Genomic DNA, 27360 nt, shown 5'->3' with positions numbered 1-27360 from the left:
ACGGTCTTTGTTGCCTGCATGGTCTGGACCATAATGGCTCTTAGGATAAACAATTTGACCTGCTGTCGCCGGGTTGCTGTTGTCATCAGTGGTGTAAAGTAACTAAGTACATTTACTCAAGTACTGTACTTAGGTACAATTTTAAGGTATTTTTTACTTTACTGGAGTATTTCCAATTTCCAATACTTTTACTTGTACTTGTAATCTCAGAGGCAAATATTGTACTTTTACTGCACTACAATTATTTGAAAACTTAAGTTACTTTGCAGATATAAATTATTCTATTATAAAACATACATTAACCACTTTAGCACTATTTTATATAGGCTATTTGAAAATAGCCAATCTACAAGCTCGCGACGCGTTGTGACCTTGTAGATCTGCTATTTTCAAACATTTAGTACTTTGACTTTTGGTACTTTAAGTATATTTTGATGCCAATACTTTTATACTTTTACAAGTAACAAGTAACATTTTGAATACAGTGCCTTTTACTTGTAACAGCGTATTTTATATTGTGGTATCGCTACTTTAAGATTAAAATATCTGAAAAAATATCTGAGTACTTCTTCCATCACTGGTTGTCATGGCTCACCGTGCGTTTCTTTTGTGTCCCAACAATGTGGAAACGGAGCCGAACTGATTGAGTTCCTGCAATCTATCTGGTTTTGATTTGGTTATACTCTAACCAGTTGGTGGACAGTAACTAAGTACATTTACTTGAGCAGTGATGAGCTGTGGATTTTTGAACTAGGGGGGCTATATTTTCTGACGTCACGTGCACGCGCAGCGCACGTGCACGCATGTGCACATTTTTTTATGTAATGATATCTTATTATTTAGTTGCATTGTTAATTTGTTGTTTTTATTTTTGTTTCAATTAATTAATTATTTTACTTTCCTTTTAGTTTTATATAAAAGCCCTTTACATAGACTCACCCACACATAAGTACTTAAAATAATCAGACAACTTGTCTTTGTCTTGTCTCAGAGAACTGGATCCTCTTCTAAGCGATCCCCTTCACACTCTGCAGTGCAGAGACTGTTGTCTCTCATTGTGAGAGGAATGTAACGCATTCAATTCAAGTCCATGGCTTTTCTCCAGTAGCCTAATGTTATGCAAAGCAGCCAGGTAGACGCTATTGAGAACGGCTCGCCGCTGACGGCGTGAACCTTGAGAGGCTATTGTTTAAACTTTAAGGTGTTAAAGACCGCAGCTGACGGTGCGTGCTCGCGTGTGTATGTGGAGCTCCCAGCCCCCCAGCGCCAGAACTAAGGGGTCGCCGACCCCCCGTAGCACCCCCTACAGCTCATCCCTGTACTTGAGTAATCTATACCTGAATATCTGCACTTTACTTGAGTAGGCCCTATTTGTATTATCTGGATACAACCACTACTTTTGACACCGCTGTCTAGGAAGAATATAAAGTACATGAACAATTAACCTCTTTTAGCCCTATTTCAAATATAGTGAAAATGGCCGATCTGTAAAAGAGAATTTATTAGAAGGCTTTCGTAAGGGGTCACAGGGGCCAATTAGCGGCTCCTCGCTCTGCCTCGCATCGCCATGACAACATAATGTATATCACAACGTGGGGTGACAGGATGAAAAGCACCAGACAGGGCGGAGAGAGAGAGAGAGAGAGAGAGAGACGGAGCACTGGACAATGAGCGAGAAATAACAGCGAGAGGAGGAGAGAGTAATGGAAGAGGAGAGTGGAAATGTCAGGGATGGAGAGAGAGATAAGACACATCTACCCCCACCACACACACACACACACACACACACACACACACACACACACACACACACACACACGCCTGTGGTGGAAAGTAACTAAGTACATTTACTTAAGTACTGTACTTAAGTACAGGTTTGAGGTGCCTTTACTTTACTGGAGTATTTCCAATTATCAGTAATTTTACTTCTACTCCACTACATCTGAGAGGCAAATATTGTACTTTTACTCCACTACAATTATTTGAAAACTTTAGTTACTTTGTAGATTTTTATTATTATTACAAAACATATATTACCCACTTCAGCCCTATTTCGGCCATTTGAAAATAGCAGATCTACAAGCTCACAATGCGTGCATTGTGAGCTTGTAGATCGGCTATTTTCAAAAGCTTTTTACACATTTTATACATTTGAAAACATTTACTTTTGTACTTTAAGTATATTTTGATACCAATACTTTTGTACTTTTACTATACATTTTTAATTCTACGACTTTTACTTGTAACAGAGTATTTCTACATTGCAGTATTGATACTTTTACTTAAGTAAAACATGTGAATACTTTTTACACCACACACGCACACTCACACGCACACTCACACGCATACTCTCACACACGCACACGCACACACACAGGGAACGAAAAGCCGACATAAATGCTATGAAGTGATGATGGAGAGAGGAGAGGAAGTGGGAGAGGTGGAATGAAATGATTCTGGGAGGAGAGGGAGGAGCAGTTATTACCTCTCGTTATTACAAGTTATCAGTTATCACAAGCAGCACAATCGGCAGCCGTCATTTGCTTTTCTTTAGGTTGATGGACTTCAATTAATTAATTTAGACCTCAGCGGTTTTCTCTTGGATAATGTGTTTAGGAAGCTCTCAGGCACGCGCGCACACACACACACACACACACACACACACACACACACACACGCACGCACACATGCTCATGATGACTCTAGTGCCTTTTCATATCAAGGTCCATTATTTATTCGGCATTTGAGCCACGGAACCACCGTTTGATGAGACTTAGCCTCTCAGACCCAAAACGTAGAATATTTTGTTATCGTTGGATTAGATTTTGTCCACAATTCCACATGCTGTATTGATGTTGGTACCATAGGAGAGATATACATACAGTAGGAGAGCAAAACATTGATCAAAATAACAATTATTTAATTAAGTATTGCAGATGTTTATATATAATAATTTAACTCTTGAGAGCGTAACATGAAACCAAATGGATCCGTAAGGGTCCATTTGGTTTCATTTTACACTCTCAAGAGTTAAAGATCTACTGTATAAGGGTCCATTTGGTTATCAACTCTCCATCATTTAGCTGGGTCCACCTGGAACCCCCTCAAGGACCACTGGTTGATTGAATGTGCAGTAAGAGTGGTTTACTGATCACTGTGCTTCACAGCAAGAAGGGTCCTGGGTTCGAATCCCACTGAGGGCTCAACCGGGGACGTTCGGCGTGGACTTTGCATGTTCTCCCCGTGTTAGAGTGGGCTTCCTCGCTCCCGCCAAAGGAAATATTTGAAATGTTTTGACTATTTTGACAATAATAATGACATTACCAAAATTGGGACGCCAGGTTGAAAATTGTGTTCAATGTAGAGGACTAGAGGGAGTATGTGTACATTTACTCTGTAATACATACTCTAGCTTAAACCTGCTGTTTTTAGAGGCAGGTGTACTCATGCACACGTGCACACGTGCACACACACACACACACACACACACACACACACACACACACACACACACACACACACACACACACACACACACACACACACACACCTTCCCTATATGGTGGTGTGACTCTTCTACACAGAAATTGAAGGGTTCCGTTCCAAAATTAAAGGTTATATATGCAACACCTGCTCTTCTGAAATGACTGACAGGCATAACATTAGAGGAAATGGCAGTGATCTGCCAAAAGGACAGCTGTGTCACTGCGTCCTTGGTCCACTTAGCCATTTCCACATTAATGACCACACTTTTGCACACTGTGTGGATCATGGCTGCTTTAGACACTTTCAACCCTGTTATGGGAATGGTACGGTAACACTTCCTCATAAGGGGCAAATTCATACATGTAAGTAACACTTAATTAGCGCTTAATTAACGATTGACTCATGCATCAATTCATCCTGAATGTATCATTAATTCATCATTAATTCCTGATGAAGTCACTATGACTTAACCAATATATCATAATGGGTGATGGGTTAGCGCCCCAGCCTGTGTCTTTCGTGAGGAAGAAGCCCAACAAACCCACGGTGAGGCCTTTAGGAGGGCCGTTCAAGCAAGCCGCAAGTGGAGCCTGCAGTACCACCACGGCCCAAGGAACCACAAATCACGCCAGAAGGAAATGTTTGGATCGGGGTGGTGCAACGGATCTGGTGCAGCGCTCAGGTCCTGGACCTGGTGAGACGAAGGAGGAGCCCGGCCAGGAGACAACCCACAGAGCCTAGTCCCTCCACGTGCCAGAGCCTCCCCGAGTCCCGGCAGAGTAGTTCCGGAGAAGTGGACTGAGTGGCCCTGTCTTTCCCTATAGACGAATCCACAGACGCGCTGCCTGTAGCTGCCTGTAGGCGGCCATTGCTGCGGTGTCGCGTCCGCGGAGCGTTGACACCGCAGCAATGGCTGCGCGCAGGGCAGCGCTCCGTGGATTTGTGTATAGGACTGACCGTGGGTAGACTACTGGGACTTAAGTCGGGGCTTGATCAACCCTGGCTGGGTCACCTGGGCGAGGGTGTATGTTGTTGCGAGACCCGAAACACCCGATGACCCGAGGCTATAACACTGATGATACGTCCCAGGTGCATCCATGTGATGTTTTCTTTATAGTAAGGCACATGTGGTGGGTTGCTAAATCTGCTATTTTTTGGTGGCTTCTAATCTTACCCGCCTATGAGCACTCATCATTGCCATAGAAGCCACCGAAAAAGGTAGTTCTACAGACCAACCACGAATGGCCCTTAACTAATGATATATTAACCTTGGCGAAGTCATAGTGACTTTTGCCATTACTGTAATTAACAGGAATTAACAGTCAGGAACAAGTGTTAATTACATGTATGAATTTGCCCCTCATGAGGAAGTGGCATTAAAACACTTGAAGAAAGTGTTTTAACCCAATAAGACCCATGGAACGCATCTGTGTCATTTTTTGATTTGAGCTAAAAAGCATTATTTTACAATTTGGATATTCAAAAATAGCAGATATACAAGCTCATAGCGCGGCTATGAGCTTGTAGATCTGCTATTTTTTTTTTTATCGTGAAAACGTGTGCAAATCGTTTCAAATCTTTGCTTCTGGGGGGTCCCTGGAACAAAATATTTTGAGATGGGAGTCGGCGACCAAATACATATCATTTTGGGGGTCCTTGACATGAAAAAGTTTGAGAACCACTGATATAGAAACGTACGTTTTTCAGAATACTGTTAGGATTTAGGAGACATGTAGAATCGGCTTCAGGTCTTAATGGGTTAATGTCGAGCACAAAAATTAACTACCATGCATTTGCTCCATCTCAGCGTTCTTTGCGTTCGTCCGTGTCTGTCACACCTGGATTCCACTGGGTGCTAGCGTCCTGTTGTAGCCACAATGTCACTCTAGGCTAGTGGTTTTCAACCCTTTTCACATCAAGGTCCATTATTTATTCGGTATATCGGACCACCATTTGATGAGATTTACACTCTCAGACCCAAGACTTAGAATATTTTGTTGTCGTTGGATAAGATTTTGTCCACAATTCCATCCATGCTGTATTGATGTTGGTACCAATAGGAGAGATGACAGGCAAACGCTGATCAAAATAACAATTCTTCTACATGCTCTAATTGTGGAGACTTCTTGTAAATTAAGTAATGCAGATGTTTAACAAATAATGTAACTCTTGAGAGCGTAAAATGAAACCAAATGCACCCGTAAGGGTGCATTTGGTTTCATTTCACACTCTCAAGAGTTAAAGATTTACAGTATAAGGGTCCATTTGGTTACCAACTCTCCATCATTTACCTGGGGACCACCTGGAACCCCCTCAAGGACCACTGGTGGTCCCTAGACCACTGGTTGAGAACCCCTGCTCTAGACAATGCTTGTGATTCAAGCAGAAGCATTTCAGACATGTCTCAGAAGCATCTCTCCGCTCCACACTTGCAAGTCTCGTCTCTCACGGCAGACGCCCATGCACTACCGTTCCCAGATAATTATCAAACATGTTTGATAATTACCACAGTTCACTCAGTGACTCACAGGAGAAGAAGGCGATCCAAACACACCAGGATAAAGCAAAATAGACTTTTTTGTTGTCGCTAGAAATGTGTAAATGGATTGCATTTATACAGCGCCTTTATCCAAAGCACTTGACAATGTGCATTACATTCACCCATTCACACACACATTCACAGGCCGATGGCGGAGCAAACCATGCACCAACCATGCACCAACCATGCACCAACCATGCACCAACCTGCTTATCGGGGTTGGTTTGGGGTTCAGTGTCTTGCTCAAGGACACTTCGACACTAAAACTCACTTTGCCGCTAACTATTCAATTAACATATTTTCTTTCTAAAAAAATATACATACAGGTAACATAACATAATAGGTGCTATACATCTTTGGTTCTCAAAGTGGGGTCCGGGGACCCCCAGGGGTCCTTGAGGGAGTTCCAGGTGGTCCCCAGCTCAATGATGGATAGTTTAGGACCAAATGACCCTTATGGGTCTGTAACTCTGAGAGTGTACAAATGGAACCAAATGGACCCATTAGGGTCCATTTGGTTCCATTTGTACACTCTCAAATTTAAATGAACATTGATTTTACGGTACAATATAAATTGGGGTTCCATAGGAATGCCACTAAATTACATGCATTAGCCTAATGCATGTCCTTGAAATTAAAATGGTTGAAAATCACTGCTATAGAGCCGTAAAAATCTTCTCTTATGGGGGTCCCTGGCATATCTTTTCAAATGGGGGTCTGTGGGCTAATAAGTGTCAATTTGGGGGTCCTTGACAGGTTTTTTTTTAGAACCACTGCTATTACAGATTGTTGCAAACTCAAAATTGTCTCATGAGTATTAGATCGTCTATGTGTGACAACACACTGTTTTGTTGAATTCTCCAACGTTTTACCAACACACAAAGGTACAGATAGACCTCCTACACAGCAGAACAGAGCAGACACGAACCATGTGATGTTGAAACAGGCTTCTCCTGTCACGCAATGTGTTGAATTAGTTCTACTATGGCCCTCCAGATGGTTCCACATCACACCGTGTTGATGTGGAACGTTTTGGACCGAAGTGATTGTTGTTTGATGCCCTTCTGTTGCACAGATGTATCAGAACGGTGAAATGAAGAGACAGGAGATGGATGGCTGGATAGGGATGTCACGATTATGACATTTTACTTGACATTTAATTGTCACTCCTGTAATTTGCGATTAACGGTTTAATTGCGTTTCTGTCGTCGAACATTGGAACATTATGAATAGATTTCACATTTCTGTTTGCCTTTTAGGCTTTGATGTTGCACAGGTCAGATATGACAAATTACCTAAATATACAAAGAAATGACTGATATATTGAATAACTTTATACTTTTAAAAAATCACACCCAGTGTGAAGTGGGCGGTGTGGTCACAGTGGTCATCACAGTGATGGAAGTTCACTTAAAGAAAAGTAATATTTCTGAAGTAGGTGGTGCTATTTATTAACAATAAACAATAAATAAACAATGGTTGGTCCACAATGGGTGATTCACTTAAAAAAAAACATAAATGTGTTTTTTTTTAAGTGCATGGTCCTATTTATAGGGCTATGCACATCTGTCATGTGTTTCACTAGCCAATCACAGTCCTGAATAGAGTCAGCCAATAAAGTCAGCCAATCATATTACAGCTAGCATTGAATGTGTAGGGGTTAGGGGTGTACAATGGTGGCCAATCACGGTGCAGGGTTAGGGGGGTACAATGGTGGCCAGTGATTTGCATTGAATGTGTAGGGTTAGGGGTGTAGGGGGGTACTATGGAGGCCAATCACAGTGCAGCGAATGTCGATGTCCAAACCTTAAAATGGAATCAAGGAAATAGCCACGCGTTGTGAGCTTGTAGATCTGCTATTTGGATGGATGGATGCATCAATTAACACATTGGATGCCAGAGGTTTATTAAAATATTATACGTTGAGTGCCTGCATTTCTTCCATCCACTTGCGTTATACGTTTCGTGCTGTAGAAGCCCCGACGCGGAAGTGCATGTAAACAAAGCGTGCGTGCGAGACGGCGGAGGGTCCCGACTAACGCCTGGAACAATAATATTTCCAACGCGATCCTCCATTGCAGCGTGATCGCCGATCGAAAACGGCTCGTTTCCACCACGTTAAAAAGAAATGGAGATATTAAGCTTTTAGTCAAGGAGATAACATTGAAAACGCCGACCGGAAGGATTTTTGACATGGAGCCACATCCAGCCTCTTCTTCTCAGAAACTCCTTGGGTGATGTCAAAGTTTCGTTTTAGCGCCCCACGTGGGCCACTCGTATAAAAATAGAATTGGGTCAAAAACGGTCCGGACCGTTTTCGGCACTTCTCGTTTGGATCCTCAAAAACGGTCCGGACCGTTTATGGCACTCGATGTGTTAAAACAAAAACGAAAACATTCCAGTGTATACCCAACCAGCAACTCATAATCCAACCTGATTATAAACAAGACACATACAGTACATACATTCACACCTGCACATAGAACATAGCATAAATAAATAGTACAAAAAATGTAAGTTAATCTATTATAAGTCACCCTTCTCCTCCTATCCCATGCTTTATAAAGATATTCTGAAAATGTAAAAATATGACCAAAAATAAATTCAATTAAAGTACCATTCTCACAATCTATCTATATTTATGGTAGATCAGGGGTCTAGACTTTTTTTTAAAGCAATATTTCTCTCCAGTAGGCCTATTCACATATTCTATCCTCCTCAGCTATGCCCCATCTTCCTGTTTCCATACAGTATGTAATGGCAGAATGCCACATCTTATCTGCACACAAAGTGACCTCTGACTTTTAGCCAAACTAGTATACAAAACATATTTTTCACATTTATGATCTTTTTAAATAGACAATATGTTCATTTTTTGCGTGCGTGTGTCTCTCTCCTGGCCTAACTGTTGATGTTCTGTCTCTCTCTCTCTACTGGTATAATGTTGATGTACTCTCTGTCCCTCTCTCTCTCTCTCGTTCTCTGTCTCTACTGGTATTAATGTTGATGTACTCTCTCTCTCTCTCTCTCTCTCGTGTTCTCTGTCTCTACTGGTATGAATGTTGATGCTCTCTCCCTCCCTCTCTCTCTCTCTCTCTCTCTCCCTCTCTCTCTCGTTCTCTGTATCTACTGGTATAAATGTTGATGTTCTCTCTCTGTCTCTGTCTCTCTCTCTCTCTGTCTCTACAGGTATAAATGTTGATATACTCTGTCTCTCTCTCTCTCTCTCTCTCTCTCTCTCTCTCTCTCTCTCTCTCTCTCTCTGTCTCTACAGGTATAAATGTTGATGTACTCTGTCTTTCTTTCTCTCTACAGTCCTTGGGTGTCCGACCGTGCTGGTGTGAGTCTCAGCCTGTCAGATGTTCCGCTGATTAAAACATAACCGTTGCCTGACTCTGCACCCAAAGGTGAGAGCACACACACACACACACACACACACACACACACACACACACACACACACACACGCACACGCACACGCACACGCACTAGATTTGACTGTGTCTGAGTTAATATTCGTCACCGGACGGATAAAACCTGGATAATGTGTACGTGCTTGTTTTATTGGATCTTGTTTATTTGATACACTTATTTGTTTTAGCTCTTGCTCATTAGATTTTCCTATTTGTCTCATCTGTTTAAGAAAGGTAGGTAGGTGCTATATTGCACTTTTACCTTAGCGCAAGGTATGCTCTTAGTTGCTTGTTTTAGAAGAAAATGCACTTAAGACTTCGAGAAAGAAAGTGATTAGTAGTTTTCTTGCCTACCTATGTTGAATGCACTTATTGTAAGTCACCAAGTGTGTGTGTGTGTGTGTGTGTGTGTGTGTGTGTGTGTGTGTGTGTGTGTGTGTGTGTGTGTGTGTGTGTGTGTGTGTGTGTGTGTGTGTGTGTGTGTGTGTGTGTGTGTGTGTGTGTGTGTGTGTGTGTGTGTGTGTGTGTGTGTGTGTGTGTGTGTGTGTGTGAGAAAGGTATAACATGTTTTTTTTTTAACCGGTACACATCGTCTGCAAAACTGCTGATACCGATTTCTTCAAAAAAGTCAAATAGTGACCCATGTATCATCCAACTCCGATATATCGGCCCGGGCTCTAGCTTTGAATAACAGGTACTACTGTTCCGATTAAAACACCACATGCAGTCATAGCAAGCGGACTTCCGCTTGGAGTGGCGATGAATCAAATGAACTGATGATCCAGTTAATTCACAAACATCCTTGTATTGGAGGAAAACGATGGTTGTCCTGTTAACAGGAAAGATTCAGACCGGTGTGGGCGGTTTGGAGATGGGAGCGAATGAATGCCTAATGGAGTCATTTACACTACTGTGTGTGTGTGTGTGTGTGTGTGTGTGTGTGTGTGTGTGTGTGTGTGTGTGTGTGTGTGTGTGTGTGTGTGTGTGTGTGTGTGTGTGTGTGTGTGTGTGTGTGTGTGTGTGTGTGTGTGTGTGTGTGTGTGTGTGTGTGTGTGTGTGTGTGTGGGGGTGTGTGTGTGTGTGTGTGTGTGTGAACTCTCCAACAAACTTACTTACTTATGTGTTTTTGAGGCATTTGTGTGTGTGGGTGTGATATACAGCTTCATGTGTGCTGCTGTTGTCTTCGACTGTATGACGAGTGACTCTTCGGCTTCCTGTGTGTGTGTGTGTTCATCTGTCTGCGTTCGCCGGATGCTATCATCAGTGATGAAGTCAGCTTGTCATCGCCTCCTTGTCCCTGCATGATGTCACCGACCGCTGGGCGCCGTTCTCTCATTAGCGCCCAGCAGGTGTTGGTCTATTCTGTTCTCTCACACCTGTCAGAGTGCTATAGCTTGCGTCAGGGGCCTGCATGTGAGAAATGAAGACGTACGCAGTGACTGCAAATGTTTAAACTTCGATCCGTAACTCTCATGTCCTACCCGGGATTCGATTCCGTGTTCCCCCGCGCAAGCCCCAAAATGTTGACAGCGTTTATTAAAACAAGTCGATTGCCAACTTGTTTCGACCTCAAAAGGTCTTCATCGGGGTGCCCTGATGAAGACCGCTTGAGGTCGAAACATGTTGGCAGTCCATCCATCCATCCATCTAGCTTCAACCGCTTATCCGGAGTTGGGTCGCGGGGGTGCAGCGAGGATCTCCCTAATAATCTCTCAAGAACAGATTCTGCACTGCGTTGGAATCTGTCGGTGAGGTTCGTCATAACATGTGCGCATGGGCGTGCCTTCAGATCAGGAAGCGGGCCGCGCTTTACCCAATCAAATGTAGTGGGCGGGATTCACATGTCCGTCGATCTTTCCCCCTCGAAACAAACCGAAACTAATTTAACAATAGTGTCCGCGGAGCAGACAAAACCACGGAAAGATATTCACATTTTAACTTACTCTTTCATCATAGAAACAAGTGGGCTTATAACCAAAACGATCCATGTTCTCTGGGAGAAGTGGTGTTAGTGTTCCGTGTAGAAATATTGTTAGTGGGAATGAAAACATAGTCGCACCAACCGGAAGTGATGCGCTGAAGGCATACACAAAACACCGGTTTTGTGTATGCGACTATGCTCTGGTTCTACGTTTTCGTCCTCCCAGAGCCAACAGACATAGAACAAACAGCAGAGGGCGCTGTTTTTCATTTTCAGTTGGCGATGGGTTCCCAGATTGCCCTATAGGTGACACTCGGGAGGCATCCGTACTAGATGCCCGAACCACCCAAGCTGGCTCCTTTCCAAGTCAAGGAGCAGCGGCTCTACTCCGAGTCTCTCCCGGGTGACTGAATTTCTCACCCTATCTCTATGGGAGATGCCAGCCACCCGTCTGAGAAAACTCAATTTGGCCACTTGTATCCGCGACCTTATTCTTTCGGGCATGACCCCATACTTCAGTCGCCTTATTTTAATAAAAGAAGTTTGCTCCATTTTACCTTTCAGTGCCCGGATCGTCTGTTCCTCTCTCGCGTTTGATCCGGTTTGATCCAGGAGCACCACTGATACTTTTAACTACTTTTAAACACTGTCCTCTTGTGTCTAGCCAATGAATCATTCATAGCTCCATGTGGAAGAGGCATTGACAGGTGCTTGGCATTATTATTGGTTGAAATTGTTTAGTGTAGAAACAAAACAAGCACAACTTAGTCCAAGACATGCAGTTTTCCGGGTGCATGACTTTTAATGATATATATTGTAAATACAAATACCAGAAGGACTTGTGAGTGCTGGCGTTTCTTCGTGTTTTTTTTTTACATCGAAGTTAGTTAGCATCTGCTGATGTAATCACGCATTGTTCTTGTACGACAGGAAGTAATTAAGTTGGACTTTTAGGGGAAAAACTACTTTTCACTCATGACCTCAGATATGCTTCTAAAAATGTGGGGAAAAAAACAGATTCTTCATTTCAGTTGGTCTCTAACAGAACTGCATTTAGATTATACCTCAACATCACAAAAAGCTGTGAACCAGATGGATGTCATCGTCCGTCTCCAGCAGACACATACATTGTGTAATTTTCATGGATGGGAGTTCCAGAGTGTCTGAATAGATAACTGTGATTAAAAACCTGTAAAGAATGCATGAGTACAGAAAGCCTTTGTGTCAGACTGCGAAGGCGGAACAGAGGAGACGGTACTGCATTAGTAATATCATAGGAATAACATTACGTGACAGTACCTTCACAGAGTGTCCTCGTTCGCCCTCCATGAAGGTTGGGAGGAGAGAGTGTGATGTTGACTTCATAACAATACGAATAATTGTGTCCCCTTAGTTTTTTGAGTGTTTGCTACATGCCACATGAGATTGGCTTCATTTCTGTGCGGCTCATACCGCACAGAAATGAACGGAATCAACTTTCAGAGTCTTCAAACCCAAAGTGGTTGTGTTGTGCTTGATTGCTGTGAGTATACGGTATCTGGTGCACAGACAGAGCATGAGCTCGATGGTACCAGATAAATTGACCTTAGTCACATGATGCAACCTTTCATGTTCATCTCAATTCATGCAACCGTTTTGACAAAACGGGTACCTAATAATAAATAATATTCCTCAAAAGGTATATTATTGTGGTGATCGGAAGCTTCCTTACTAATGAGTCAGAGTGCATGACATGACACATCTTGAGTCCGATAATGAGCCAGAGCCAATGACATGTCACATTTCCTGGGTCAGATAATGACTCGGAGCCGATGACATCTCTCATTTTCTGGGACAGATTCGAGCAGACCACTGGGTTGAGGTGAGCTTTTGCTGGGCCATATTCAAATGTCGGACCGAGGGGAACGAACCTGGGCAACAAATCACAGATGAACACAAAGAAACACCAGTATTTCATAAAATATTCTGTGGAGTGTTTTAGGGACACTTTCATCCCAGGGAACCTTCCATCCGTTCTACATTTCACCTCTAAATGTCAAATTCTGAAAACACCAGCACAAATCTATCACTTGCTTTGATCACTCATGCTTGTATGTTTGCGTGAGGCAAAGTGCACTCAGATGCTGGATACGTGCACTCAGATGCTGAGAATTAGAAGGTTCCTGGTTTGAGCCCGGCTCTGCCTGGCTTTGCACGTGTCCTTGAGCAACAGACTGAACCCCTGGAACTTCTCCCGATAAACAGGCTGGTGCCTTTTTCCAAGCGTTGGGGAATCTTCCGATGAGCAATGACCATGGCATGTTCACTATTTATTCAGCATGAAGTAAATTACAACATTCTAGGTTTAATCTAGAAAGCGCAAGAGCAGGCGGCGCCAAAGCGGCTGAAATCATCCTGCGGCAGAAGAAGCTAGCGGTCAAAGAAGACCGGCTTCTGGCTTCCTTATATCCCCTCTGTCTTTTCCCTATCAAGGCAGACAAGAAGAGCCTGTCTATTCTTATCCTACCAATCGCAAAGTACTTCAATCACAAGCCTCCTTCATCCATCGTCTTTATTTAACCAGACCTTTAGATAACAAACCCAAGTCATCATGTTGCATTACTCTCAATATAGCCTTTAAGTGAGACGTACACAGACGTATACAGTGTACGATATGAACACGACATGTTAGTAGCATGTACACTGTAGTGTACACATGATGGAGGTTTGATATGAACACATGTTAGTAGCATGTACACTGTACACATGATGGAGGTTTGACATGAACACATGTTAGTACCATACACTGTACACGTGATGGAAGTTTGACATGAACACGTTAGTAGCGTGTATGCACAATAGAAGTTTGATATGATAACACATTTTGGAGGTTTGATATGAACCCATGTTGGTAGAGTGTACACAGGATGGAGGTTTGATATGAACACATTTTGGTAGCGTGTACACACAACGGAGGTTTGATATGAACACATGTTAGTAGCGTGTACACAGGATGGAGGTTTGATATGAACACATGTTAGTAGCATGTACACACAATGGAGGTTTGATATGAACACATTTTGGTAGCGTGTACACACAACGGAGGTTTGATATGAACACATGTTAGTAGCGTGTACACACAATGGAGGTTTGATATGAACACATGTTGGTAGCGTGTACACAGGATGGAGGTTTGATAATTATGTTATGAACACATGTTAGTAGCGTGTACACACAATGGAGGTTTGATATGAACCCATGTTGGTAGAGTGTACACAGGATGGAGGTTTGATATGAACACATGTTAGTAGCGTGTACACACGATGGAGGTTTGATATGAACACATGTTGGTAGCGTGTACACACGACGGAGGTTTGATATGAACACATTTTGGTAGCGTGTACACACAACGGAGGTTTGATATGAACACATTTTGGTAGCGTGTACACACAATGGAGGTTTGATATGAACACATTTTGGTAGCGTGTACACACGATGGAGGTTTGATATGAACACATGTTAGTAGCATGTACACACAACGGAGGTTTGATATGAACACATGTTTGTAGCGTGTACACACTATGGAGGTTTGATATGAACACATGTTAGTAGCATGTACACACAACGGAGGTTTGATATGAACACATGTTTGTAGCGTGTACACACTATGGAGGTTTGATATGAACACATGTTTGTAGCGTGTACACACGATGGAGGTTTGATATGAACACATGTTTGTAGCGTGTACACAGGATGGACGTTTGATAATTATGTTATGAACACATGTTGGTAGCGTGTAGTGTACACAGGATGGAGGTTTGATTTGAACACACACAGCACACGGCCTCAGGAGACTTATGTGCTGAAGGTCATACTGTACGTGTACCTTAATGGCTGTTTGACATTTGCTTTTCTCTCTCTCTCTCTCTCTTCCGGTGCTTTGTATCAGCAGACATGAAGTGTGTGTGGGCTTGGAGAGGTTGAGATGATAGTTACTGTAGAAGGGAAGTGGAGTATGAGAGAGGGAGACATAATGAGCGTGCGAGGTCACAGGCCATGGTGAATACAGAGGGAATCATCACAGAACCTTTCTCTCCCTTTGGCTGTCTCTTCCTTATTGTGTCTGTTTGTCTGTCCATCCCCTCCCCATGTTCACTCATGTGTCTTTCTCTGTGCTGTCTCCCTATCTATCCTCCTCTTTTTCTCTCCCATTTTATCCCCCCTTCTCTCTCCCTTCTCCTGTTTTTGTTTATCCACTTATCTTTTTTCCTATTCTCTCTCTCTCTCTCTCTCTCTCTCTCTCTCTCTCTCTCCTGGTGTTGCAGATAGACTCATCAGACTGTTCTCTGTTGAATTACACTATGGTTGCAACTAATTGTCATTTTTAGAGATCTAAAAATAATAGGGAAGTGGAGAGAGAGAGAGAGAGAGAGAGACATAATGAGTGTGTGAGGTCACCGGTTCACTTCATGTTGAATACAGAGATGATTCTCCATTTCTCTCTATTTTGTCTGTCCATCTCCTCTTTTCTTTTACTTCTCTCTCTCTCTCTCTCTCTCTGTGTGTCAAACAACTTAAGTGTTTGATGGAGGAGGTAGTTGTCCTTTCTGACAGGTAGAGGACATCTAATTGTGGCCAAGGTTTCCACAAGGCTATATAGTAAGTTTGCACTGTTGCAGGGATGTCTAGTAGCATTGAATTTTGCGCCAAGGATGCAATGTGAGCTTGTAGATCGGCCATTTTCGAAGAATCTTGAAAATGTTAAATTGGGGTATCTGGTTGTCAAAGATGAACAAAGGAAATCAGCTAGATGGCTCTCATTTTCTCACTGCCCCCCCCCCCTCTCTCTCTCTCTCTCTAGCTTTGCCTGTCTCTTTTTCTCTGTGTCTCTATTTTTCTCTTTGTCTCTTTCTCTGTTGTCTCTCTATCTGTTTCTTCTCCCCATTTCTCTAACTTCAACATCCTCTGTTTATCCCAGTCTCGCTCTCAATCTCAACTGCTCTTTTACCCCCCCCCGTCCTCGCTCTTCTCCCCCCTCTCTCTCTCTCCCCCTCACTCTCTCGCCCTCTCTCTATTTCTCTCTGTCTCCTGCAACCCACTCTCGACACTATGTAGAACATAGATTGATGTAGTTCTATTTGTGTGTGTGTGTGTGTGTGTGTGTGTGTGTGTGTGTGTGTGTGTGTGTGTGTGTGTGTGTGTGTGTGTGTGTGTGTGTGTGTGTGTGTGTGTGTGTGTGTGTGTGTGTGTGTGTGTGTGTGTGTGTGTGTGTGTGTGTGTGTGTGTGTGTGTGTGTGTGTGTGTGTGTGTGTGTGTGTAGGCTGGCCTCATTTGCCCCCAGAATGCTCACCACTGAGACATTGACACTGACAAACAACAGCTAATATGCTAAACACAAGCTCGCACACACACACACAACTCTTTCTGTGATTTCAGACCCGTTTCTCCATACAATGAAAGTGAATGGAATCACTACCTCCTTGATCACGAAGCAATATTATTTGGACTAGTATATTTATGGCCAGGTAGCTACAGTAATACAACTTGAAGGTTCTATCAAAGGTCAACGTGGCTTTAAGGTCTGCTGCATATAGAAGACAGGTTGTTCTGTTTGGTAGTGTTTGAGAATAACTCAATGATACACACAGCGTAGCGATACAGCGTAGGAGTTTCATGTTGATGTCTCTTTTGTTGCACCTGTTGTAGACATTATGTCTATCCTTGTTGTCACTTTTATGCCCATATATTGAGATCCCTGATGTCTATATATATGTCACAGGGAAATTGGCATTCCAGGGAAATTGAAAAAGGAGCGCTCGCTTTCAGGCGCGGGGCTTCGGCGCGAGGCGGGTTCGAGACAGGGTTTTTTACGCGAGGAGGAGGAGGAGGAGGAGGAGGCGCGAGGCGGGGCTTTGATACGAGGCGGCGCGAGGAGGAGGAGGAGGAGCGAAGTGGGGCTTGATACGAGGCGGCGCAAGGAGGAGGAGGAGGAGGAGGAGGTGCGAGGCGGGGCTTTGATGCGAGGCCGACCTGGCTTTTGTTGTTCCCCCCCACATAGCAACCAGGAAGCTACGCTAGGGGAACGCTGAACACGCGTTCACACTCACGCGTGATAATAGTTATTGTCCATGCCTCCCCGACTCAGCAGAGCTTGAGGCCGAGGAGGCGCGCCCTCGCGCCACCAGGCGCGAGTGCCCGCGCTGACCGGCCGAAGGTCTGCTAGTCGAATCAGCGCCGTCCGAGTTGTGAACCGATAGGGGGAGAATATATCTTTTCATGGGTTACAGTCTATGGTTACTATCCAGTGTCCACGACGACACATGTGTGCGTGTGTGCGTGTGCGTGTGCATGTGTGCGCATGCACACTAGGGCATTCACAGAATAGTCGAATATTCGAATATTCGAATATTCGAATATCAAACCGACTATTCGACTATCAAACCACTATTCGATTATTCAAAAAAAAAAAAAAAAACTTTTTCTTTTCTTTTTTTTTTAAGATTTTTTTTTTCTAGAGCAGACACGCAGCTGTGAGCTCTGGTGTGACGTTAACTCGCATTCCTTGAGTCAAGTCATCAATGCCATTAAAAAAAAAAAAAAAAAAAAAATTATAATCAAACTGAATAATCGACTATTCGAATACTTTAGGGTCGAATAATTCGAATACCATAAATCACTATTCGTTAATGCCCTAATGCACACACGCACATGCGTGCGCACACATGCATGTGCATGTGTGCATGCGCACACATGCACTGAAATGACTACTTTATAAAAGAACAGAACCTAACTATAAAATAACTGAACTAACTATACTGTGTAAAAGAAGTGAACTAAATAACTGATTAATTCTCTCTGTGTGCGTCTTTGATGTTTGCCGTGGTGTTGTCATATAACACTGTTTGTTGGAAGCTTCACAAAGAGCCCAGCTGTACCAAGCAACAGATCGCTGGTGGGTGCCAGCACAGAGAGCAGGCATGTTAGCCGTATCAAAGACTGTTGATTTGGCAGCATCCAGGCACCGAGGGTGGTTTTATTTATTCATTCATTTATTTATTTATTTTTAAAAAATGTGGGAGGATGATTGAAAGGGAAAAAATTTATGCTGTTTTTTTTTTAACCCATTAAGACCTGAGGCCGATTCTTATTAATGTCTTCTAAATCCTAACAGTTTTCTGAAAAACGTATGTTTCTATATCAGTGATTCTCAAACATTTTCATGTCAAGGACCCCCAAAATATATATATTTATATAATATATATGTATTTGGCCACGGACCCCCATCTCAAAATATTTTGTTCCAGGGACCCCCAGAAGCAAAGATTTGGGTTAAAAATGTTCGCTTTAAAAGAATATAAATATATTAATTTGCACACATTTTCTCGATTTTTCAAAAATATCAGATCTACAAGCTCGTAGCGCGGCACTCGGTGCCGCGCTATGAGCTTGTATATCTGATATTTTTGAATAGCCAAAGTGTAAAATAATGCGTTTTAGCTCAAATCACAGATGCGTCCCAGGTCTTAATGGGTTAAAGTAGGAATTCATTGCCCACGGTCTCTCCTGGACGTGGTTTTATTTTTACATTTTTTTGGGGGCGCTTTTACCCTTTTTCTCCCCATGTTGGTCGTCATGCCAACTAATTCCTCCCCACGCACATTTCTGTGTTTTGTCACTGCTGCTGTTGTATCCGACTGACACACCTGGCTGCCAGTGAGGAACCCCCGCCGTGAGCACGCAGAGAGGCTTTATCCTTACTCCTCCCGCCCAACACTCCCCGCTGACAGGTGCCAGGCCAGCCCGTAGGAGTATAGGACCCTTGCGGAGGAAGGTCTATATTTGGTTCCACCTGTTTACACTCAGAGTTATCTGAGGGCTCCATGGCCTAATGCAGTGGTTCTCAACCAGTGGTCCGGGGACCACCCGTGGTCCTTGAGGGGGTTCCAGGTGGTCCCCAGCAAGATGATGGAGAGTTGGTAACCAAATGGACCCATATTAGATGTTTAAAGGGGAAGACCACTAATTTTCAACATTGAACTATGTCTTTAATACTATTTAATAACTATGTCTTATTTCCACACAACAGCTCTAAGGTGTATTAAAAACAATGTTGAAAATGAGTGGTCTTTCCCTTTAACTCTTGAGAGCGTAAAATGAAACCAAATGGACCCTCACAGGTCCATTTGGTTTCATTTTACGCTCTCAAGAGTTAAATTATTGTTTAACATCTGCATTACTTAAATTTACAAGAAGTCTACAGAATTTGCCGTTATCTCTCCTACAGCATGGAATTGTGGACATAATCGTATCCAACGATAACAGAAATATTCAAAGTCTTGGGTCTGAGAGTCTAAATCTCATCAAAACGCTGGTTCGTGTCTCAAATGCCTAATGAATAATGGACCTTGATATGAAAAAGGTTGAAAACCACTGGCCCTAATGTTTACCAAACCGCGGGGTCCTTCTTGAAATGAAAAACGTTTGAGAAAGCACTGCGGTAGGTAGACACACGGAGCGGTCCAGTCAGTCACCTGTGTGCATGAAGCCTAGCGAAACACAGCTCTTCACACTGAAACCCCTCTGTAATGCTAATCCAGCCGCCGTAGTGGAGCAGCAGCTGCGTGCATCTATCTGGACAGGTTTATCTCCGTGTTGTCAGAGAGCAGCTGTCTGCGGGGGGGGGCCCCTGGGACCGCGGGCGGGAAGCCCCGTCAATCAGCCCATCGATCCGTTTTGGGGTTTTGTGTTCTCAAACGGCCAGACGTGACCAAAGGTGCCCGCCCGACATCCATCTCTGTGAAATATTCACCTCCTTTGACACACGGTGTCAAATCGTCAAGTTCTTTAGTCAATAATTTACGACGTCTGACAGTCCCTCCTCCCACCCGTCCGAACCACTTAACACGCCATGCCGTTTGTTTGGCTGCCGTGTTTAAGTTGTCGGATGGGTGGGCCGTTTTATTTTTATTTTAATGATCAGTCTATCGATTGTGTTCAGGCTTGGATCAATGGAACCAATGTAGTATACTTTCACATTTTATTTATTCGTATCACTATGAAAACAACATTTTCAAGGTTTAAAAAAAAATAACAAAAATAAAAAATTATTATAAGCTTATACTTTTATCCATGTTGACAGTGAATGACAGGCACAGACCATCATGAATCAGGGAGCGGGGAGCATTTTGGTGCTGAACCCCTCATAGTAGAATCAATAGTTAGATGCTGAACCCCTCATAGTAGAATGAATAGTTAGATGCTGAACCCCTCATAGTAGAATGAATAGTTAGATGCTGAACCCCTCATAGTAGAATCAGTAGTTAGATGCTGAACCCCTCATAGTAGAATGAATAGTTAGATGCTGAACCCCTCATAGTAGAATGAATAGTTAGATGCTGAACCCCTCATAGTAGAATCAGTAGTTAGATGCTGAACCCCTCATAGTAGAATGAATAGTTAGATGCTGAACCCCTCATAGTAGAATCAATAGTTAGATGCTGAACCCCTCATAGTAGAATCAATAGTTAGATGCTGAACCCCTCATAGTAGAATCAGTAGTTAGATGCTGAACCCCTCATAGTAGAATCAGTAGTTAGATGCTGAACCCCTCATAGTAGAATCAGTAGTTAGGTGCTGAACCCCTCATAGTAGAATCAATAGTTAGATGCTGAACCCCTCATAGTAGAATCAATAGTTAGATGCTGAACCCCTCATAGTAGAATCAATAGTTAGATGCTGAACCCCTCATAGTAGAATCAATAGTTAGATGCTGAACCCCTCATAGTAGAATCAATAGTTAGATGCTGAACCCCTCATAGTAGAATGAATAGGTAGATGCTGAACCCCTCATAGTAGAATGAATAGGTAGATGCTGAACCCCTCATAGTAGAATCAATAGGTAGATGCTGAACCCCTCATAGTAGAATCAATAGGTAGGTGCTGAACCCCTCATAGTAGAATCAATAAGTTAGATGCTGAACCCCTCATAGTAGAATCAGTAGTTAGATGCTGAACCCCTCATAGTAGAATCAATAGTTAGATGCTGAACCCCTCATAGTAGAATCAATAGTTAGATGCTGAACCCCTCATAGTAGAATGAATAGTTAGATGCTGAACCCCTCATAGTAGAATCAATAGTTAGATGCTGAACCCCTCATAGTAGAATCAATAGTTAGATGCTGAACCCCTCATAGTAGAATCAATAGTTAGATGCTGAACCCCTCATAGTAGAATCAATAGTTAGATGCTGAACCCCTCATAGTAGAATCAATAGTTAGATGCTGAACCCCTCATAGTAGAATGAATAGGTAGATGCTGAACCCCTCATAGTAGAATGAATAGGTAGATGCTGAACCCCTCATAGTAGAATCAATAGGTAGATGCTGAACCCCTCATAGTAGAATCAATAGTTAGATGCTGAACCCCTCATAGTAGAATCAATAAGTTAGATGCTGAACCCCTCATAGTAGAATCAATAGGCAGATGCTGAACCCCTCATAGTAGAATCAATAGGTAGATGCTGAACCCCTCATAGTAGAATCAATAGGTAGATGCTGAACCCCTCATAGTAGAATCAATAGGTAGATGCTGAACCCCTCATAGTAGAATCAATAGTTAGATGCTGAACCCCTCATAGTAGAATCAATAGGTAGATGCTGAACCCCTCATAGTAGAATCAATAGGTAGATGCTGAACCCCTCATAGTAGAATCAATAGGTAGATGCTGAACCCCTCATAGTAGAATCAATAGTTAGATGCTGAACCCCTCATAGTAGAATCAATAAGTTAGATGCTGAACACCTAGATGCTGAACCCCTCATAGTAGACTCAATAGGTAGATGCTGAACCACACAGCGTCTTTGCATTTATGAAACCAGGCAGGTACTGTAGGATGATTTATAGTTTCCATTGTTGTTTGAATGTTCTGTTTTCACTGTCAGCTTTCCACTTGAGGATCAAACTTTTGGACTTTTGGACGAAAAACTTGTTGTTTGTTAAAAACAAAACAAAACAAACAACCCAACCGTGTTTCTCAAGTACACTGTTTCTGTCTGTATCCCAGAAGAGACCTTTTAATAATGTAAGCGCTCAAAAAGGAGACTGTGTTGAAAATGTTATTATATATTATTTTTACTGTCTGAGAAACCAAAATGTCCTCCAATGGCCTTACATGCAGTTTTATCAGTATAAGCACGTACGACACACATCTTTATTTATTAACCTTTACAGTATAGTAGTAATGTGTGTAAGGTGGTCTGTCCTTCGCGTGTTCCAATTCTTAAATTAGCCATTGGTTCTGTTCTGGCCTGACTTCTAATGGCTTAGAAAAGGCCCGAAGCCAAAAACTTACTTTGCCGACCCCTGGTTTCGAATGACCTACAAAACTCATACCCCAAAAAAACTAGTGACATTGAAGTTGGCTGAATGCACTCATCTCGTTTCACTAACCATTACGTTTTTTGAGTTCGGCCTTCTTCCTTTTTTTTTTACTGTATGCAGAACCCTCTGGGGAGTTTCCATCATAATTAATAATAATTGAACCTTCATTAATCCCCATAGGGGAATTCTATTCTGCCTGTTTCGCCTACAGTACTGTATGTGTATAAAAGAGCTCTGTTTTTTTTACACACATACTGTAGACCTAAAAAACCCCAGACATGAGTGTCACACGAGACCTATTAGAGACAGATGGGCTGCATATCGTCGCTGTCAGGAAGAAACCTTGTATCTCCATATTCCACCATATGTTTTTGTTTTTCATACATTTATTGCCCTACTTTGTCATACAATAGTGTGGCAGAAAATATGCGAAAATAGCCGATGTGCAAGCTCACAGCGCGTCGCATCGTAACGTGTTGTGAGCTTGTAGATCGGCTATTTTACAGGTGAAAGGGGTTAAGAGTGTCTGTGGGTTTTTATAAATATTCAACCAATGCAAAGTATTAACAAGAGTGTGTGTCTAAATAATAACTACAAATTGGATCCATTGGAAGACAGGTTCTTTTTTGCAGCTCATGCACGGGGCATGAGGGAGCATATTTTTTTATTTAACCCATTCAAACCGGGAACGTGCCTGTGTAACCACTTTATCCATATTTTATATTTTGGTTATGCAAAAGTCGCAGATAAACAAGCTTCTTTTGAAAAATCTTGAACATTTGTGCAAATCTTTGAAGACATATTTTTTTAAACAACATTTTTGACTCAAATCTTTTCTTCTGGGGGGGGTCCCTGGAACAACATATTTTGATGGGGTCGGCGGCCAAATACATAACATTTTGGGGGTCCTTGACATGGAAAAAGTTTGAGAACCTGATATTACAGCAACATACGTTTTTCAGAAAACTGCTAGGATTTAGAAGACATTTGTAAAGATTTACACACATTTTGTCGTTTTTTTTTCCAAAATAACAGATCTACAAGCTCACAGCGCAGCACCAAGAGTGCCGTGCTATGAGCTTATATATCTGCTATTTTTGAATAGCCAAAGAAATGTAAAATGACATATTTGTGTTCCCGGATTGAATTGGTTAACCACTTGAAGAGATTTGGTGTAGAGGGAAAAGTACAGAGCCATCTCAGAGCATCCTAGGATGTATCTTTCATTCATCGTTTGTACATTGTTGTGGATCTCGGTTGACTGCAATTTTTTAATATAATCCTGAATGTCTTTTCTGTCCTTCCTGGGACCAACACACATCTGTTCCATAATGTCTTCTAGTATCTGTTGTTTAAAGGCAGTGATTGGAGGTTTTTTAATTGGTTTATTCTCCAAGGATTAGGGCTTTTTGTTATTGGAAAAGTTTCTTGTAAGATGGATTTAATGCACAAAAAAATATCCCCACAACGTTTTCAAAAGACAGTAAAAAAAACCACTTAGTGTTTATCTTCAAGCAAACGGTGACGGGCTTTGGGAGTGTATTTTACATGATTTTCTTACATCCAGAAACGGGTCGACCATAATCCACTCTCTGCTTAAGAGGCGGTATTGATTGATAATTACCTCCCCAATCCATGGAGCCGTTTCATTGATCCCTCATTGATGGGTGTCTTTGAAGCTGCTCTTGGCTCACTGTTGCCTCTTTGTAATCTGGGCATAGTGTTCTTTGTTGAGTTTGATCTGTGGCAGTGGTGGAAATTAACTCAGTATATTTACTCAAGTACTGTACTCGAGTATAATTTTGAGGTACTTCATGATTTGCGTTCATTATTTGCAGCATTCTGTTCAAAATGGGCCTCTCGTGCAAACTTTAGATGTGAATGTTAGCTAATCAGGATGGAATATGAAAAATCAAACAAATCCGTCTTGATCACATAACTAAAGAGATCATGTGTACCGATTTGCGTGAAATTTGGATAGAATCTGAAGGAGTAATGTGTTTTAGATAAGTCGGCCTCCTGGTGGCGCTATAAAAGGCAGATGTGAAAAATGCAGGGCAAAGGTTTGTCCTTGGCCTCTAGGGAGTGCACATACAAAGTTTTACACAGATCGCTGCAGTTATAGGTAAAAACACGAATCGGCCTGTTATAGCGCCACCGTGAGGCTGATTTGAACATTTTCAAATGCCGTTTCTTCCTCGGCCTACTGGGAACGTGCGTGCAAGATTTCACGAAAATCGCACGCTGTGTTCATGATTTATTAATTTTTTTTGTTTATACATTCTGTAATCACATTATATGGACATACCTACATACAAACATAACAAACAAAAACAGACAAAAACTAAAAATTTAAATTGCATCACACATTCAACATCATCAGACACATCAAAGAAAAACTTACAAAGGCATCACAGACACAGGCAACCATTATTCTAACGGCACCAATCGTCCATACATGACCTTCAGGACACTCTGGTCAATAGCGCATTCAAGGAGGACAGACAACCAAGCCTTTCAATCAAGTCCCGTCCATTGACATTAAGGGGGGACCGCATCCCCAATCAGTCTGGGCAGCTGCAGTACTTGTGTTCATGATTTGAGGCATTTTGTTCAAAAGGGACCAATCCTGCAAACTTTGGAAGCCAATCTTAGCCAATCAGGATGGAATATGAAAAATCTGAAAGACCAGTTTTGTTTAATGACTATAGAGATACTGTGTACCGATTTGGGTGATGTTTGCACAAAATCTGTAGGAGTACTGTCAAAAAAACAGTACTGTCAAAAAAACGGCCTCCTGGTGGCGCTATAACAGGCCCATGTGAAAAATTTGGGACAGAGGTTCTGCTAGAGGTTCTGCACAGGTAGTGTGTGCCCAGTTTCGCTGCAATCAAGCCGACGGTGCCGGAGATTGGGTGTTCACAGACAGAAGGACACGGACGGACGGGACAGACCGTCGGACCGACAGACCGACGGGTGCAAAACAAAGTCTCGGCTATGCCTTTCGGCCTGGCGGATACAATAATAGACAATCGATATAGAGTATTTGCCATTTTGTCAGAAACTAAAACTCTACACTTTATTGATTGGACAACAAGTTACATTTCAAACACCACATTGATTATTTGGCAAAGAAGCTCAAATTCACGCTGAGCTTCTTTTATAGAATGAAGTCCTGTTTTTTCCCCTGCCTCTCTAAAAAAAGCTGGTCACAGGCCTCTTTCTGTCGCAGCTCGACTATGGCGATACTGTCTATCTATCGCTTTGCCTGTTCCTCAACACTGGGCAAACTTGAACCCCTCTTTCATGCTGCACTGAGGTTTATTACCAATTCACGTACTCCTTAGTGGGTTCGTCTTCCTTAACATCTCGCAGGTTGCTACAAGACTGGTATACTCTCATCTACAAAGCTAATCTCGGTAATCTCCCATCTTACGTTTTTTCTAAATTTGAACTAGTCCAAAACTCTCTCAATCTCAGATCAAATGCTTGTCGGACCCCCAACACAATCTGAGGCTGGGAAAAAAAAAAGCCTTGCGTATTTTAGGCCCTGGTCGTGGAATGACCTGCAGACCAGACTCAAATTGGCTTTTGTGATCCCTCTAGTGAGTTTTAAAATGATTGCCATGGGCACACTTCCCAGACAGTGCTCCTGGTTTGATGTGTAGCAAATGTTGTTGCTCTTGAGTTTTATATTGGTCACTCTTTAGATTGTATTGTGCTGTTTTTCCTTGAGCTTCCTAGGTAGTGGGTATTGTTTTTTACGGATGTTATATGTCTGTCATTGTTATTGTCCTGTATTTGTGGTTACTGGCAGAGCTGTGTAACATTTATTTGCCTCTTCTCTTGGCCAGTTCACACTCGTAAAAGAGACTTCAGTCTCAATGTGTTTTTTTTACTGGTTAAATAAAGGTTAAATAAAGAAATGTAAATACATTTGACCGGAGTCCCCCAGGGGTCTATACTACTAGGCCCCCTACTTTTCTCCCTCTACACCAAATCTCTTCGCCGAAAATAGTCAATTTACAAGCTCATAACGCGGCGTCACAGAGACGCGCTGTGAGCTTATAGATCTTTTATTTTCTGGTGAATGTTCGCCTCGGAATAGGGGTCCAAATGGTTCAACTCTGACTTGTGATTGGAGGCAGGACTAGGCGATACGACTTCAAATCACGATTATTTCAAACTTTTGCCTTGATTACGATTTAAATGAACAAACAATTATTTAAAAACTAAATAGGGACAATAGCAGATCTATATACAAGCTCAAAACTGAGCTTGAAGATCTGCTAATTTGACTATTTTTGTATGCCACCATTGTACAACAAAGTATAATACAGGATTAAGTGATTTTGTCAATTATAAAACATTTATCAAATTTTTGCGTGTCTACCCGTAAAACAAACCTTGCTTCTTAATTATTTGGTTATCAGTCGGTTATTGGTTCTAAATATTGGTTTAAATATATTTCCGGTTAATTGCTCAGCCCTACTTGGAGGTCTTACAAATTGGCTGCTATTTATAGCTCTTCAGTATTTACCCCATCAGCTGAATGTCTACAATGTAAATGTACAAATACAGAGGAGTTACTGTATAAAACATTGCACCCAGTACACCTCCAATATACCTTCTCTGTCCGTGAG

General features: G+C 42.3%; 1 protein-coding gene across 1 annotated transcript in view; it reads left to right on the top strand.

The window, feature by feature from the left end:
* Positions 1 to 27360, top strand: part of LOC308077321 (E3 ubiquitin-protein ligase RNF152-like) — a 76137-nt gene that overhangs the window by 29566 nt on the left and 19211 nt on the right. The window contains 1 exon segment of the mRNA XM_080417961.1: positions 9341 to 9432. The gene's annotated coding sequence lies outside the window, so the exon portion shown is untranslated.

This window comes from Gymnoscopelus braueri (genome assembly GCF_963280865.1).
Source record: "Gymnoscopelus braueri genome assembly, chromosome: 21".
NCBI lineage: Eukaryota > Metazoa > Chordata > Actinopteri > Myctophiformes > Myctophidae > Gymnoscopelus > Gymnoscopelus braueri.
This window is presented reverse-complemented; position numbering and strand designations above follow the sequence as displayed.